The sequence below is a fragment of the Amblyomma americanum genome, chromosome 1 (genome assembly GCF_052857255.1).
Source record: "Amblyomma americanum isolate KBUSLIRL-KWMA chromosome 1, ASM5285725v1, whole genome shotgun sequence".
Classification (NCBI taxonomy): domain Eukaryota; kingdom Metazoa; phylum Arthropoda; class Arachnida; order Ixodida; family Ixodidae; genus Amblyomma; species Amblyomma americanum.
Window position 1 is genome coordinate 305,108,580 of NC_135497.1, and position 14,906 is coordinate 305,123,485.

Here is a 14,906-nt window from a genome sequence, read left to right on the forward strand (position 1 = left end):
AATGATAACCCTTGTCTGCTGTCGCCACTTGCACAACGTGACGTCGTGTGTCAGGTTTTCACGCGGAAGCCCGGCACCGCGCTTAGCCGCGAGGTCAGAAAGCGGGAATTTTTAAAAATCTATTGTAAATTTCCCGCTCGCTTTTGGAGCGTCGTACGCGGCATGCACGCTCGGTGGCCGGTACTCTGCATAGTGCAGGCATTGTAATGCAAAGCTCAAACACCCCTTTCTGTGGCCCTTTAAAATCAATGGCCGTAGCCTGGCTTGGCAGAATCAAGTCCACTATATGGATTTACTCGCCGGCGGACATGGCTGCAGCACAAAATGGGCTTTGACTCCCTTCGAAGCCGCAGGGACTTCCTGCATCCTATATACCCTTCCATTCGCCTCTCTCTGTCCACCACGTCTTCGTACACTGTAAATCCTTCGCCGCACTTACAACAGAACGTTTCTCGGTGTACCCAATAGCTCCCAAGTAGCCCCGACTATGACCTAAACTTGAGGCCTTCGCCTCTCCTTCCTGCTTCTGCTAAGATTCACCCACATCAATAGCATTTACAATCCGCCTGAAGGGTTGTTGCTCCTATCAAGACTCTCCTCACGTATCTCATCCCGCGCAGGTATTCTCTACGCAGCATTTGAAGATCTTCTTGATTGATACCTTCCTCATCCAATCACAGTCCCTTATCCTCCTCCTCCTCTTTTCACAGACGGGTCTGTCTTACCTCAGACGCGTCAGGCCGCTGCTGCCTGCTTCATTCCCTTTCTCAAAATACCCATAACCTGCAGGCTCGGATTTCAAGCCAGCTCAACTGCCTCAGAAATTGCAGCTTTACATCTAGCTGCAGACCTTATCGAACAACAAACTTTGTCCTCAATGTAGTGTTTCCATCCTGACAGACTCCACCAAGTTGAAAAATACACCAGGATGTTTTGGTGTGGTCTGGTGTTTCTGGTGTGAACACCAGACAGTTTTAGTGTGTTCTACTGTTTACACCAGACTGGTTTGGTGTGTGCTGGTGTGCACATCCTAGTGCGTTTGTGTGTTTTGATGTGCACACCAGACTGGTTTTGTGTGTTCTGGTGTGCACATCCTAGTGTGTTAGTGTGTTTTGATGTGCACACCAGGGTGGGTTGGTGTGGTCTAGTGTGCACACCAGACTAAAGTGCACATCAGAGCGCTGGTGTTGGTACCGTGCACATCAGAGAGATGGTGTTTCTTGAGTATGTAACACTGCCCACAGAAGCGAATTTATTCGCTCTCTTTGTATCATGATTAGCTCAGCATAATTGTACAATAGCTAATGCAAGCAATTACTTCACACCATTAAATAAAAATTTAATAATTTAATTTAATAAATAATTGCACGGCATCAGGAAATATCTGAAGATTGAATATGACGCACCACTGCAACATCGAGTGCCTTTGAGGGGCTGATTATGGTCATTCTAAAACACGGAGGCGCGAAGCGCCTTAGTCTAATTGCAATTTTGTAACAGTTCGCAGTAATTTTTCCATGACACGCGCAGCGCTAATAGCCCCGCGCCAGCGCCTAGCGTGCTTCCCAACGCCGTTCAAATCCAGTGCGCTGCTGCTAGGTCACGTGGCAGGAAACAGCACACCCTCCTCTTTGTCCTCTCTCTCTCTGCATTCCAGTGCGATTTCCGGTTAGGCCTTACGCCGCGTCGTGCCACGGTCCGTGCTGCTGTTCGTGTGCTGTTTGTGTTTGAGTTCAAAATCGTTGCTTCAAACTTGCGTTTGGGTTTCCTGCTTATCGTAGCTTGCGCCGCGTGTCAGCAATGCAGCCGTTCGCGTACTTCGTGAATAAGTGACCACGCCGAGAAGCATGGAGCCGTTTCATCTTAACAACACGTTCGACTTCAACCGTGGCAGCCGAAAAACCAGAGAAGAAGGGTTACTGCAAGGCGTCGAGTGTTTGTTTCCAGGTGAGACCCATAGTGTAGCGCAGGAATGCGTGCAGTTTGCGACCGCGGAACTAAACGAGCGAGCACAAAGGCGAGAAGAAACGGAAGGGACGAGGCTCTGTCAGTTCTGTCCTGTTCGTTTCTCGTCGGCATTGCGCGTGTTTCGCTGGTTGTTTCCGCGGCAGCAAAGTGCATTCCACATCGAATCATCAACATGCTGGTCTGTCAGTGTTCACAGTGTATGCGTTGCTACGCGAGCGCCGAGGTCTGTCATAGATGCGTTTGCTAAATGGCAGGCACGCATAGAGTCTTAAATGTAAATGTGCGAATTGGACACCGCCCAGCAAGGCGCTGTCGCAGCGAACTGTGTGACTGTGTTTCGGGATTTCGTTAATGTGGTTGCCCGACTTCCTATTTATTATTCGACGTCCGCCGTGATCGTGCGCTGCCTGCATGCGTGTTTTTTGACGCCGCTATCGGCCCGTTGCGGACTGCCGATAGCGTACGCCGCTCGGTCTGTTTCGCGTTGTGTTATTCGCTACGCGTATGTGCGTCTGTATGGTGTGGCGTCTTAAGATTAGAACACACCTCTACGAGCCGATTACACCAGCTGTCAAGCTCAGGGTGCGAGGTAGGTGACGCGTCAAGGTATGCAAGCGACTGAGTGAATTGAGCGACGCATCGCAGCGATACCCCAAAAGGAAGCTGGCTGCTCGATCACCATTGTAACATTGGTAACGTTGCCTGCAGCTGTAAAGTTCTTTTAGTTGCAGGCGGTCGTGAATAAAAATCATAGCTAGATTTTGACGAAGTAGCCCTAGAAAAAGAGCGCTTCGTAGTCGTTTAAAAATAAGTGTTTTTGAATAACCTGTGTAGTACAGAGCTTATCATCATAAACTAGTGTGAGCAAGTGGCGCTACGCTATGTATTTAAAGTTTGGCTGTTTAAACATTCTCTTGTGGTTGTGTGAAATACCAGCAATACAAATAATTACCAGGAAGTGCCAGGCACTGTGGGTGCAAAAATACACAGCTGGAAATTATGTTATGCAGGTGAAGTGCCTGGTGTTCAATAGTGAAGAAATCTGAAAAGAGCTTCAGCGGAGAGGATGTCTCGACTGTCCAGATTTGGGGGCGGCTCTTGTCTGTGCCCCTTTCAGCGTACATTTGCAGAGCACAAGTATGTATTGAGTTTTCTAAGATCCGTTTGATCACCTCTGTTGAGATCAGTGTGTTGCAATGTCTGCGTTGGACCAGAATGTTGACGGCATGTATGGGCGTTCCTCTATTCAAAATAAGATGTGTCTATTCTCAATAGGTCACCATCAGATAGTGCCACTTTCATGTTCAGTATGAAGCAGTGCTTAAATTCAGGGGGGCGTTGGCAAGCCTCAGAACCCGTACCAAGACTAACGAAGAATCTGAGACTCCCCGTATTATAATGTAGGAAGTGTATGAATCCAAAGCAAGCAACCAATTTTCGTTTTTTGTTAATGGTAGTTGGAGCATTTCTTCTGTCATTTCTAAAATTTCGTGGTGATTTTTACAAGAATCATTAACATGTTTTATTAAAGCCGAGATGGAAAAAAATGCAAAGTTTACAGCACAACACAAAGGGTGGAAGAAAAAGGGAAACCCGCACCCTCATACCACGAGTGAGTACAGAGCTGGCCGCTCAGCTCAAAGGCAATGAGCACACTAGCATAACCTCAGCTCAGCCACTTTCTCGCTCTCCCGCTCTAGTTCCCTCCCCACCTCTTCTCGAGCTACTAGAGGAGCCCTTCAATGCAGTCAGGCTTTAAAAAACACCAATATGAAGTAATGGGCTACAGGGCAGCATTCTAAGGTGGTATTACAGCATGAGGACAATGCTCTTATCCTTTTTTCTCTAGTACCCATGTCACATGGCACTCCTCATAGACAATTATAGCAGGATAACCATGTCATTCTTCTGCAATAATGCCGGTGTCACATGGCACTCTTCCGAGGCTGCTCCAGCAAAGGCGTCTTATTTCACTTGGCCAAAAAAATATCAACAGTGTTATATAGTGCAGCTGTGAATGCGCCTCAAAGATGAAACATGAATTGCACTTTACAGCTTCCCTTGTAAGCTTTTTTTCTGCGGCCTCTCACTGTAGTTGCAATATTTTACTGCTTCTAGATCTGAGTACAAAATAAGCACCGCCTACTGCAAGCTACTTCAGGATCTGTTATAGCCTGTGCACAAAAAAACTGAAAGTGCTAAATGAAAAAAGGTGAATCTTCAACATAAAACATTACCTCAGTTATTATCTTGGTGAGTTTTGATGTTTTTTTTGCCATTTCACTTGCCTGGCGTTGACGCTGTGCAAGTTCAGTGAATATACTTGTCTAATGCAGCATTTAAAAAAAATATATGACCAAAATTAGGTGTTTATAGTCCTTGAAACTAATTTTTTAGGTGTTGCACATTTCAATGTTCTCAATTTGCAGAGGTAGCAGTGTTTAGTAGTGCTTGCCTTCTTTCTGTTGTTCTCTTTTCATTGATCGGTTGTGCCCTGTTTTCTTGAACATACCCGACCAGACGGGTTTCCGTCGAACCCTGGATTTCATTGCCCTGTTTTCTGTGTTATTTTGTGTTGTGTCATCAAGTAGTGCATCCCTTCCTTTCTGTTTGTGCATCCCTTCGCTTCAGTGTTTTTTTTTTGTGGGACACCTCATGACAGCTGGCAGCTTTCCTTTCATTTTTGCCTTCTGGTACTAGAAAAAATATATTTTACTGAAAGGTGGAATTCTAAATTGTACAGCGTCATTTAGGTGCCCTCTTCGTTTTTAGCAGATGCAATGAATGGGGATGCCTACTCTTGCCAAGAATCTTACATTGACACAAATTTGTTTCACAAATGCAGGGCATGCTTTGCTCTCATGTAGAGTTTGTGCATTTGCAGTGTATATTTTGTATATGGTCTCTTAGTTGGTGACTGACACAGTGGCCTCATTGGCTGACTTGTATTGTTATGAGGGGTTAGAATTTGTTTTTCACATTGCTGATGAGCGTTTGCGGGACCTTATTATGCCTTCAACAGTGATGTCTTTTTTGTTGCTTTAGTTATGATACTGTGGCTCAAATGAGCGAGCATCTGGGGCCAGAATACCAGTATAACTTCGTGCCGTTTGTCAGCTTTCTTTATGATGTGCATAACTGTGTAAGTAGGGAATAATTTCAGGTCACAGTGGCCCTTTATTTGCTTTAGTTTTTGAGCCTTTATGCCAGATGTCAGATTTTGGAGGATAGTTTGTCACAGCCTTCATCATTGAAGTGGGGTAGCACAAGGTACCAGCCATGACAATTGGTCATTGTAACTGAGCACCCCACCCTCACTTTATGAGCACACCAAAGCTGAGATCAAAAGGCAACTTTGATAAGCATTGACACCAGAAGTCGTCTTTTTACAAGCATAATGTTACGGACCACTTGTAAACTTCCTTAGGCTATTGGGTTCAAATTATGTTTTTGCTTATTCAAACTCACTGAACTGCACTTTAATTGTGCCTTCATGGAATTTGACGCCGGATTTCTGCTCCTGCAGCAAATCATGTAGGTCAGATGGGAGGTTGTGTTAAGTAATGCAGCATGGAAGTGAAAATCACAATGCACACTTATTACTATTTTTTGGTCCTTGACCAATTTCCGAAACACAATTTTTGGTCCTTGACCAAAATTATTCCGGAGCCCTCCACTACGGACCTATTTGTTTCTCTCTTCTTTCACTCCCTCCTTTATCCCTCCCCTTACGGCGCGGTTCACGTGTCCAACGATATATGAGACAGATACTGCGCCATTTCCTTTCCACCAAAAACCAATTAATAATATTATTATTATTGACCAAAAAGAATCTAATGTGTGCCGGTGGCGCTGGAAAACTTTTGTGTGAAAAAAAGCCATACTGACTTTGGTCTTGACAATTTGATTGTGCAAATTTTCAAAACGACCATTTTACTACTTCTTCATGCACATGTACTCTCTAGTGTCACATAAGGTGTAATGGCGGAACTTCTCTCATTTTTCTTTGCACTTCAGTTTTGTTTCTATTTATATTTTGTATTTCTTAGCATGAACACCATAGGCCATGCACTCCTGTATTGCTTTGTATAAGGAAACAGTGGCGAGTACTGCGTGTGCGGGCTCCTCATTGAAAACTGTTCTGAGGCACTAAGGTGTTTGCCTTGGACTATATCAATAGCTCGTGCACTTCTAGCTCAAAAAATATTAAGTAATATTTCGTTCAATTTTGACTACAAGAAATTTGCTAAGCAGCATGTTGAAGACATATTAGCTTTACTGCAGGTCAACCAGCATTAGTGCCTTGCTTGACAAGGGTATGGGGAAGAACTGTAATTAGAAAATTGCTCTTGCAGTCGCCGCGTGTTGATATAAACACTGGCAGTACTCCTACTATTTTATTTTCAGTATTTGTTGCTCCACTTACTAATCTGTGATTTTCAAGGATCAAGTTAATTGTTTTCAATAATTCTGCAGTTAAAGTTGCAAACTCTTAAAGGGAAAGCATGCGGTTGCCTTTTGTACACTGCTATCAGAACTCACCACTATTGCATGGCACCATCAACACCAAGGTGTATGTTTTGCATTGGTAATAAACGAAATGATTTCTTACTTTATTGCTTCAACATGTGTTAAAGCATACTGCCATTGTGAAGTGCACAAATGCAATTAATATCATATTCCTGGCTGTGAATAAGGCTAAGAATTTATATATGTGTGTTCTTTTTCCTGTAGTTGTATCTGAATTCAAGGTAGAGAAGGCAGTTTATGGCACCAAGGGAATCCCAAAGGATGCAGTATTTCACAAGAGGGCTGCCACTACCATCTGGTCAACAGAAGCAGTTGCACAATGCAGTTCCAGTAGCAAGTGCTCAGGAGGTGACAGTGGAAGGCAAGGAAAAGGTTCTCCACAAGACTAAGCATAGAGGGCTGGGATAATTGGTTCTGGGCAGAATTATGAGACACCGTTTTAGTGCACAAAAATGTGTCCGGTGACCATGGTGTTTATTCTCTTTGTGTGTTTTTCTGCACTGGAGTGATGTTTCACAATTCTCCCCGCAAGGCATTGACTGAAGTGAAAAATCGATGCACTGAGAGGTAAGTGCCAGCTTTAGCTGGCTTTATCTCAGAGGCATATACTCACTCCATCAGTGTATGTAAGAATTACGACTCAGGTTTGTTAGTGGTTTATAATATAAAAGCACCAAACAAAGGATAATGACAAACATATAAGACGTGACCACATAATTGTAGATATTGTCTTCATGTTAAAGCTCATTTACAGGAGATTAATTGATGGGTGCAATTAGCTGATGTGAGGATAAAAGCTTAAAGGCCTAGGCTCTATGTGCAATGTGGCAGTGCATTAGCAGTGAAATTGCCCATAATGAACAACTTTTAATGAATACTTTAGTATCATGCAATGGAGACAGAAGATTGGTGGTACTTGGGAGTCAATTGCCCTGAAGCTTGGATTTTAACTGCTGAGGCTTGAATGATGCTGATTCAGTGTAGGCTTTCGTGGGTGCTGTCACATTTGCCATCATCCATGAATCCTCTGGTTGTCTCTGCTTAATGACGAAAGTTTCCATATTATAACTTGTAGCCATCACTGAAAATTTTGCACAAAATAAGCTTGAATTGAATGCTAGTCGACCTATTATCTAGCTGACAGATGCCATGATGGAAGTGACTGTTGGCATCCATCATGTAGCCCGTAATGACCCCTCTTTTCCCTTCTCTGCTTTCTTGTCGAGCTAATATGCATATAGTTTTGCAAATCATATTCTAACTTGGGCTACTTCAGCTTACATGTAAAAAGTTTTTGGCTACTTTTTACTCAAGCATAGGTGTGCTTGAGCTATCTTTTGCTAGTTTTGCTGCATGCTTTGTAAAAATAGTTTGTGGCATTGATTATGAATATCTTAACCACTTTTTCACACTTAGGAGGGATGGCCCAGTGAGGCCTTGTAGAGATGGCTCGAAGCAGATGCAATACTTTGTTTCATACATGTTGGGAGGGATCATGCGAATTTTGTGTTATTTTTATTTTATTTATCATACTGTTAGTCCCACTGGGACTGTTACAGGAGTGAATTTATAAGCAAGATACAAACTAACAGACAGTAACACAAGGGTCAGCAATAAGGTTTAAAAAAAACAAGATATTAAAGTATCAGTAAGCGGTCACATCGAGTGTGGCATAGTTGATGGAAGATAGTTTGCAATTCTGGTCTTCAAAGCATGCGTTCAAACACATTCAAAGCAGTACAGGCAATTGGCCCAACATTGGAATCCGTATTAGCAAAGGCCGGCCTTACATGTATTTGTGTGGCAGTAAACATTGCCCTCCACTAAAGTCGAAGAACAATTTTTACCAGCCGAAAAAGAAGAGGGACAAGAGGAGAACCTACACTAGTTCCTGTGTATAGGTTCTCCTCTTGTCTGTCTTTTTTTGGCTGGTAAAAATTATTCTTTGACATGACTTACCAACTGGCCCACCATTCAGCCTTGCTGCACTACAGTGTCCTGCAGCTGTTATTGCTATCTGCCTTGCTGTGAGAAGTGGCTCTTGGAAGTGATGTGCCTTCTTAGAACCAATCAACTGGTTAAGCTTATTCTTAAGAGGGTTTCAAATTGGGCTAGTTGGTAGTTAACATTGTCAAACATAATTGCACTTTTAGGCTGACGTGGGAGAACATAGGGACGGCACAAACACTGGTGCGCAAACTATCAACTGAGGTTTAGTGTGGTGTGCGCACATATATAAGCACCTTTGAACCAGCAACTTTGCTATCGTATCGTCAAGCATCAGAAAGAGTTTGTCCCAGCAGATCGGTTTATGTTTGGTATCTCTTGTCCAAGAATTGCTTTTCCTGTTTGGTAAGCAAAACTGAAAGGTCACTAACACACGTCCCTTCTTTTCCTGGTTCCAAGCATTAGGCTTCCCACAGCTCCCTGGTTGTCTTATCTCTGGATTTAAGCAGAACTGTAGTTTGGTGGAAGTGGGGTTTGCAGCTGTCGCATCTGGCGCCATGTGCCGCCAGATTTCCAGGTGACTTAATCTACCGGCAGTTGCGGTTATGCTCTCTGAGTATTTCATTTAAACATCTGCCCGTCTGGCCCACATATGCTCGGCCGCAAGATAGCGGTATCTTGTAAACCACTCCTTCACAGCACTCGACGAACCTGTTTGTGTGCCTGACGCCACAAGACTTCTCTTCTCCAGGACTGGTTTCTTCATTTACCTTCACACACATTCCTTTCAGTTTTCTTGGTGCGGAAAAAACTATTTGCACCTCATGCCTTTCGGCAAATTTTTTCCTACCGTACATTCATGCACTTTCTCACAATTTGCATGTATGCATTGTCACACTGTGCGAATGAAACTATGAAATATTAGCTCATCCAGCAACTGATTTCAAGCAACTTAATGCAAGTGGGGTGCTTTATGTGAGTAGCATTGATTTACTATAAAGCAGAAGACTCGCTTGGTTTACTGCAGAGGCATTTCGAGTCGTATTGAATGTGTTGTACATGTTTCCACCACTGAGCTAAATTTAATGGCAACATTTGCTAGTTGCTTTTGTGCTGTGATTAGTATAGTGTACTTCACACAAATTTGCGATTTTGTTCTTTTGTTCTTCAGGTATTGGGCTACACAGCTGGAGTCAAGCTGCTGTCAGGGAAATGCAAGATTTTCGACTTTCTCAGAAAAGATGCATGCTACGATGCAAGGTGCCTCTAGCTTGACTGTACTGCCAATTTGGCTACCAATAAAGCTAAGGATGCTTTTGAGCAAATGTGAGCATTTTTTCTTTCTATACATGCTTGTTCTTCATCTTCGGCAAGAACACAATTGATGTGGTTATGTGCACGCTCCAGCGTACAATCGTAAAAAATTATGATGCTGCGAGTGTGTGCCAAACTATGCCTGTGTGCAGGTGCCACTTATAAAATGCTCGTGCCGTCAAGACCAGCACAGCGAGATCGGTGGATGTTAGTGCACCTGTCTCGACATCAGGAGTGCTTGCAGTTTTAAACCCTTTGGCATGCGCTCAGGGATCTCTTTTGTTTTTGCTCACGATAGTATGTTCAAACTCACAGCATCTCTATAAAAATATTGTACAGTACACCAACCACACCAAATCGAGTGGTACACCGATCACACCAGGAAACACCAAACGAAACCACACCAGAACCGGTATCAGATGACCGGGTCACAGCACAGAACACCAGACCGGAACACACTAAAACACACCACATCAGGTCCCGTGTCTGAAAAACCGGTCTGGTCGGAACACCAGACACGGTCACACCAGAAAACACTACACTGGGTCACACCAGAACCCATGTCTGAAAATCCGGTCTGGTGTAAACACCAGAAACGGGCTGGTGTTTTTTTTCAACTGGGCAAGACTGCTTTGATGAGCCTACAGCGGCCAAAACACACCTCTTCAGCCGCAGCTTTCCTTGACGCTCGCCTTACGGCTCTAGAGGACGCAGGAATGACATTTCTTTCTGGTGACTTCTTTCCAACCGCGGAATTCTGGGCAATGAAGCCGTTGACACTCTGGCCAGATCGGCTCACTCTACTTTTACTGACGCATCACTAGCAGTGAGACTCCTAGATTACCCGAAAATGCATATATGCACCAATGTACTCTCTTATCATCCTGATTCAAGAGTCTTCTCAGTTCTCCCCTTGAAGTGCCTCCCAGCAAACCTTCCAAGAAGAGAACTATCCCTTCTACTTCTTATGAGAACTGGCTGCACATGGACGAGGTCTCGCAAGTTCAGTCATGGTCTAGCCCAGACCCCGACTGCCCACAGTGCGTGATACTGAGACCATTGGTCATCTCCTCGTCTACCCTGCTTATGATGGGCAGAGCAACATACTAATTCACAGTTACAAACAACTTGGATTGCCTACGGGAACTGAAAACCCCATCCTCTTCCCCAAACGGCACCTCCTACGAGTCTGGAAACATCTCCTCACTTCCCTTGACCATACAACCCTTTCTCCAACCCTATAGACCTCCTGCATGTTTGTAAACGAACGAGGTGGCGCTGCAGTCGCTAGCGAGCTCGTGGTAGGCAAAATGTCGGGGAGTCGCGTCGCGGATAGGTGTTGAGCGCGGGTTTTCAAGGCTTGTAGGCGCGTTTCCAGTTTCTGCGAATCACAGCAATGGTCGATGCTTCCAACTTTGTAATTTGTTGAAGTACACGAGCTCGCGTTGGCCACGTGCAGCCTATAAAGAGAAATAGTTTGCCACTGTATTGTATATATGGTCAGTAGTAAACATGTAGAAAGCGTTCCTGCCGTTTATGCGCTAGGCATTGAATAAAACAAGTTTTGACACTCTGCACACTAGCCGGAATGATTTTACTTCGGGACAATAGTGAGGGGAAGTGCTGACCTTGTTTCGTCGGAGCAGACATGCGCTCATCGTCTGCTGACATACGTACGTGTCGCGCTGTGCGAAAAGTGGGGACAGCGTCGTGTCCCTGATCTCCTGTCTCGCTTAGCGCTGTTTTTAGCCGCATGACCACGCACCAGCCAGGCCGACTTGTCCTCTTATTAAGCTGGTCGATTAGGTGAAAATTTTTGATTTCTTGAATTATTTTCTTTCCTAGCCCTGAAGTCTAGTTTCGAGACGAAAAATTATAGCAAATTATTGAGCACAAATTTATAAAACGCTTTTTAGAAGTGTGGTCGCAAAAATTGTGAGGTAATTTCTTTGATTTCAGTGCCGCATTTCTTTGACCAAAGCGAAAGCGAAGATGCCATAAACGAGGGATTAAACTTTAAGGTTCGTTTTGTGACGTCTCACATTTTCTGCGACTGGATCACTCACCTTTGTAATTCGCATGAAAATCAAATGATTCCATTTGTCGCAAACTATTCCTGAGACGTTGAGGAGCGTAATAAATCTCTCAATTTTTTCCCTACACGTGCAGTACTGTGTTATTTCTTGTAAGAAACGTGTTCATGTAACTATGCATGCATAAGTACTGATCATATAGAAAAACTAATCGCGTCATCGTAATGAACATGGCTTTATGTACATGCTGGCATAAAAAACCGCACTATCTACTAAATTATTTGAGATCTTGAGGGGACTTCACGACGGTGTTAATTATAATTACCCAGAACTGCACCAGGTATAGCTATAAATAAAGGGAGTTAGTGAAACTAGCGTAGGAATTTCGTAATTCGTATTCGAAAACATTTTTCATTGCCGCGTCCCCTCTCAATCTCGCCAAGTGTCTGTTAGTAGCACGCCTTCGGCTGCTTCTTTCCAAACAAGCTTCGCGATCATGTTCTACCTCATGAAACATAACACATGCATGAGGCAATGTAAAAGCATATGGCGTTTAGCACACTTAAGGTACGCTATTCTAAGCACACCAACGCGACCGCGCAAGATTGACGCAACTTACCAGACTTCTTTCTACTCGAATGAAATAATTACGTCGTCATATCAAGAAACAGTTTCAAGTAAACATTGAATATCATAAAACGCGCCATTAAAACATGGTGTGCTATTAACAAAAAAACGCATTACTTGGGGGCGAGTGAACTTGTCGGCGCCCCGTGCACTCCGGCTCAAGGTGATAAGTACGTGTGCAGCTGCATGTCTTTTTTTCCTTGAGCAATTATCAGCCTGCTATCCTGAATTTCAGGTGAATGAACGCAGTAACTTGCATGCTATTAAGTGCATTGAGTGGCAGTGCCTATCGACTCCCAGACTTCGCGCTTTATTACCGTGGCCCAATGCCAGTTTCCGAATGGGGCATTTATGCGCGAGAAACCTATCGAGGCTAATTTCATATTTTTTATGCTACTACGCGGATCCAGCAGTGACGCAGCTGGTCAATACATGTTGCTTCTGCAGTGAACAGGCTTGAAGCAGCCGCCGGTAGCTGCGGCAGCTGCGGTAGGCACGGGGAAGCGGAACCTGTTTTGCCTACCATGCGAAAGTCGCTGCTAACATCAGCGCCACCGCATCTTCGTGACGTCGCGGGGTGAAGAAAGTCCATAACCTCAACACTACCCCTCGTCATATTCTCACATACAATCTACTTCTACTCCATCCAATGTGGCCGCCGCGGTGGCCGATCGGTTATGGCGCTCGGCTGCTGGCTCGAAAGACGCGGGTTCGACCACGGCTGCGGCGGTCGAATTTCAATGGGGGCTAAATTCTATAGCCCGTGTACTGTGCGATGTCAGTGCACGTTAAAGAACCTCAGGTGGTCGAAATTTCCGTAGCCCTTCGCTACGGCGTCTCTCATAGCCTGAGTCGCTTTGGGACGTTATACCCCCATAAACTATAGATCAAATATTACATCCAATTTAATTCTTTGTATCCCTGTGCATAATCCAATATCTCATTGCTTCAGTCCTCTGACAATGTACATGCCTTGCAGTACATTTATCTCCTCCCTTCCTGAGCTAACCGACTTTCAGAAGGGCCAGTCTTGTATAAACCTCAATCATTCCCTGTCCCTAACTAGTTTCATGTCACCGTCCTACTTGACAGTGCAATCTGCTTCCTGTCACTCAAATACATACTATAAACTTACGCAACCTCACAATGCATACTATCTTCCTCTCCTCCGACCTTTTCTTCAATATTTAACTTGACTTCGCCTGCCAGTGCATAGTGTCAGTTACCTGTGCTAGCTGACAGTGCACACTTACCGGTGCTAGCTCACTATGCATACTGACTCCCCCCCATGCCAGTACACAATCCTTCTGCGCGTGAGTGTGCTCCCTACAGAGTATATTTTCCACTCCTGAACATGCACAGTGACATTTCTTTGTGCTAGCTGACAATGCAAACGGACATTCGCTGATGCCAGTGCACAGTACTTTTGTGTGTGGCTGTGCTGCCTAGAGTGCATACTGACTTTCTCTCTTGACTTCGCATTGTGACAATTTACTGTTCTGACACTTGAATTTTATTTCAAGTCATGGCAACTTAAAATTCTTGTGTGTTTGTGTGTGTTACCTCCAATACATACCTTGTGTCTGTTACCTCCAATTCCCTCACCTGCCAGTTCAAACTAACTTCTCCTTATGTAAGTGCATTGTTCTTTTGTCTGGGTGTGTCTGTACCACATTCAATCCACACTGACTTCCACTCCTGCTAAGCAGAGGGACAATTATCTGCGCTGAGCGCATTTTTACCTCCAGTCATGCCGACGCATAATTTGTGCGTGTGAATCCTACCTTTAGTTCATACCTATTCCTCCTCTTTCCAGTGCATAGCGCCTCACCACATGCAAGTGCATTATTCTTTAGTCTGTGGATATGCGCGCCGCCCTAAGTCCACATTAACTTCCCGAACATAGTGACAATTTGCTGCGATAACCCTCAGTGCAATTTGACTTCTCGTCATGCCTGTGCATAACCTTTTTTTTCGTGTATGGGCGTATTGCCTTCAATGCGTATTGGCTCTTCCTCTTCCCAGTGCAGTCACAACTTACTAATTTCATTCCCTTCGACACAATCAACTGTGACCTACATTCTGCCAATCCTACATCAGCCTCAAAGAACCATTGGCAAGTGCAGAAGTATCTTTGTCTGCAGTGCAGTTTCCCTACCATCTCTTCCTATAGTGCTGTGTCGTTTCCCTAAGTGTGACCCCCCTCAGTGCTTAAATCGCTGTCAGTGGACCGCATCTCAACCATGACCGGCCAGTCCCTGTGCAGTCAATCCTCCTATCCGCCTCCCTCATCGCAGTGCGGTGTTACTACTGTGCATTGTCGTGCTGTGTAGTGTGAACCATCTCCGGTCATCACTCCTCATCAATCAATTCCTACCTGCCGGGCTCCCAAGTGGCCCGCGTGGTGTGTGCTGGGCTCCCGTTCTCGGACCCCCCACACCTCCCTTCACCCTTACCCCTCTCCTGGCTCTGAGCTGTGATTCCCGC

At 44.6% G+C, this 14,906-nt stretch overlaps 1 long non-coding RNA gene across 2 annotated transcripts; it reads left to right on the forward strand.

The window, feature by feature from the left end:
* The first annotated feature begins 1,666 nt into the window (after positions 1-1,666).
* Positions 1,667-9,754, forward strand: LOC144115315 (uncharacterized). Of its 2 annotated transcripts, XR_013311358.1 has the most exons (5): positions 1,667-1,947; positions 2,979-3,105; positions 4,087-4,221; positions 6,703-6,859; positions 9,617-9,754. It is a non-coding gene; the product is annotated as an uncharacterized LOC144115315 (long non-coding RNA). The 2 variants fall into 2 exon arrangements; XR_013311357.1 differs by lacking the exon at positions 4,087-4,221.
* The last annotated feature ends 5,152 nt before the right edge of the window (positions 9,755-14,906 follow it).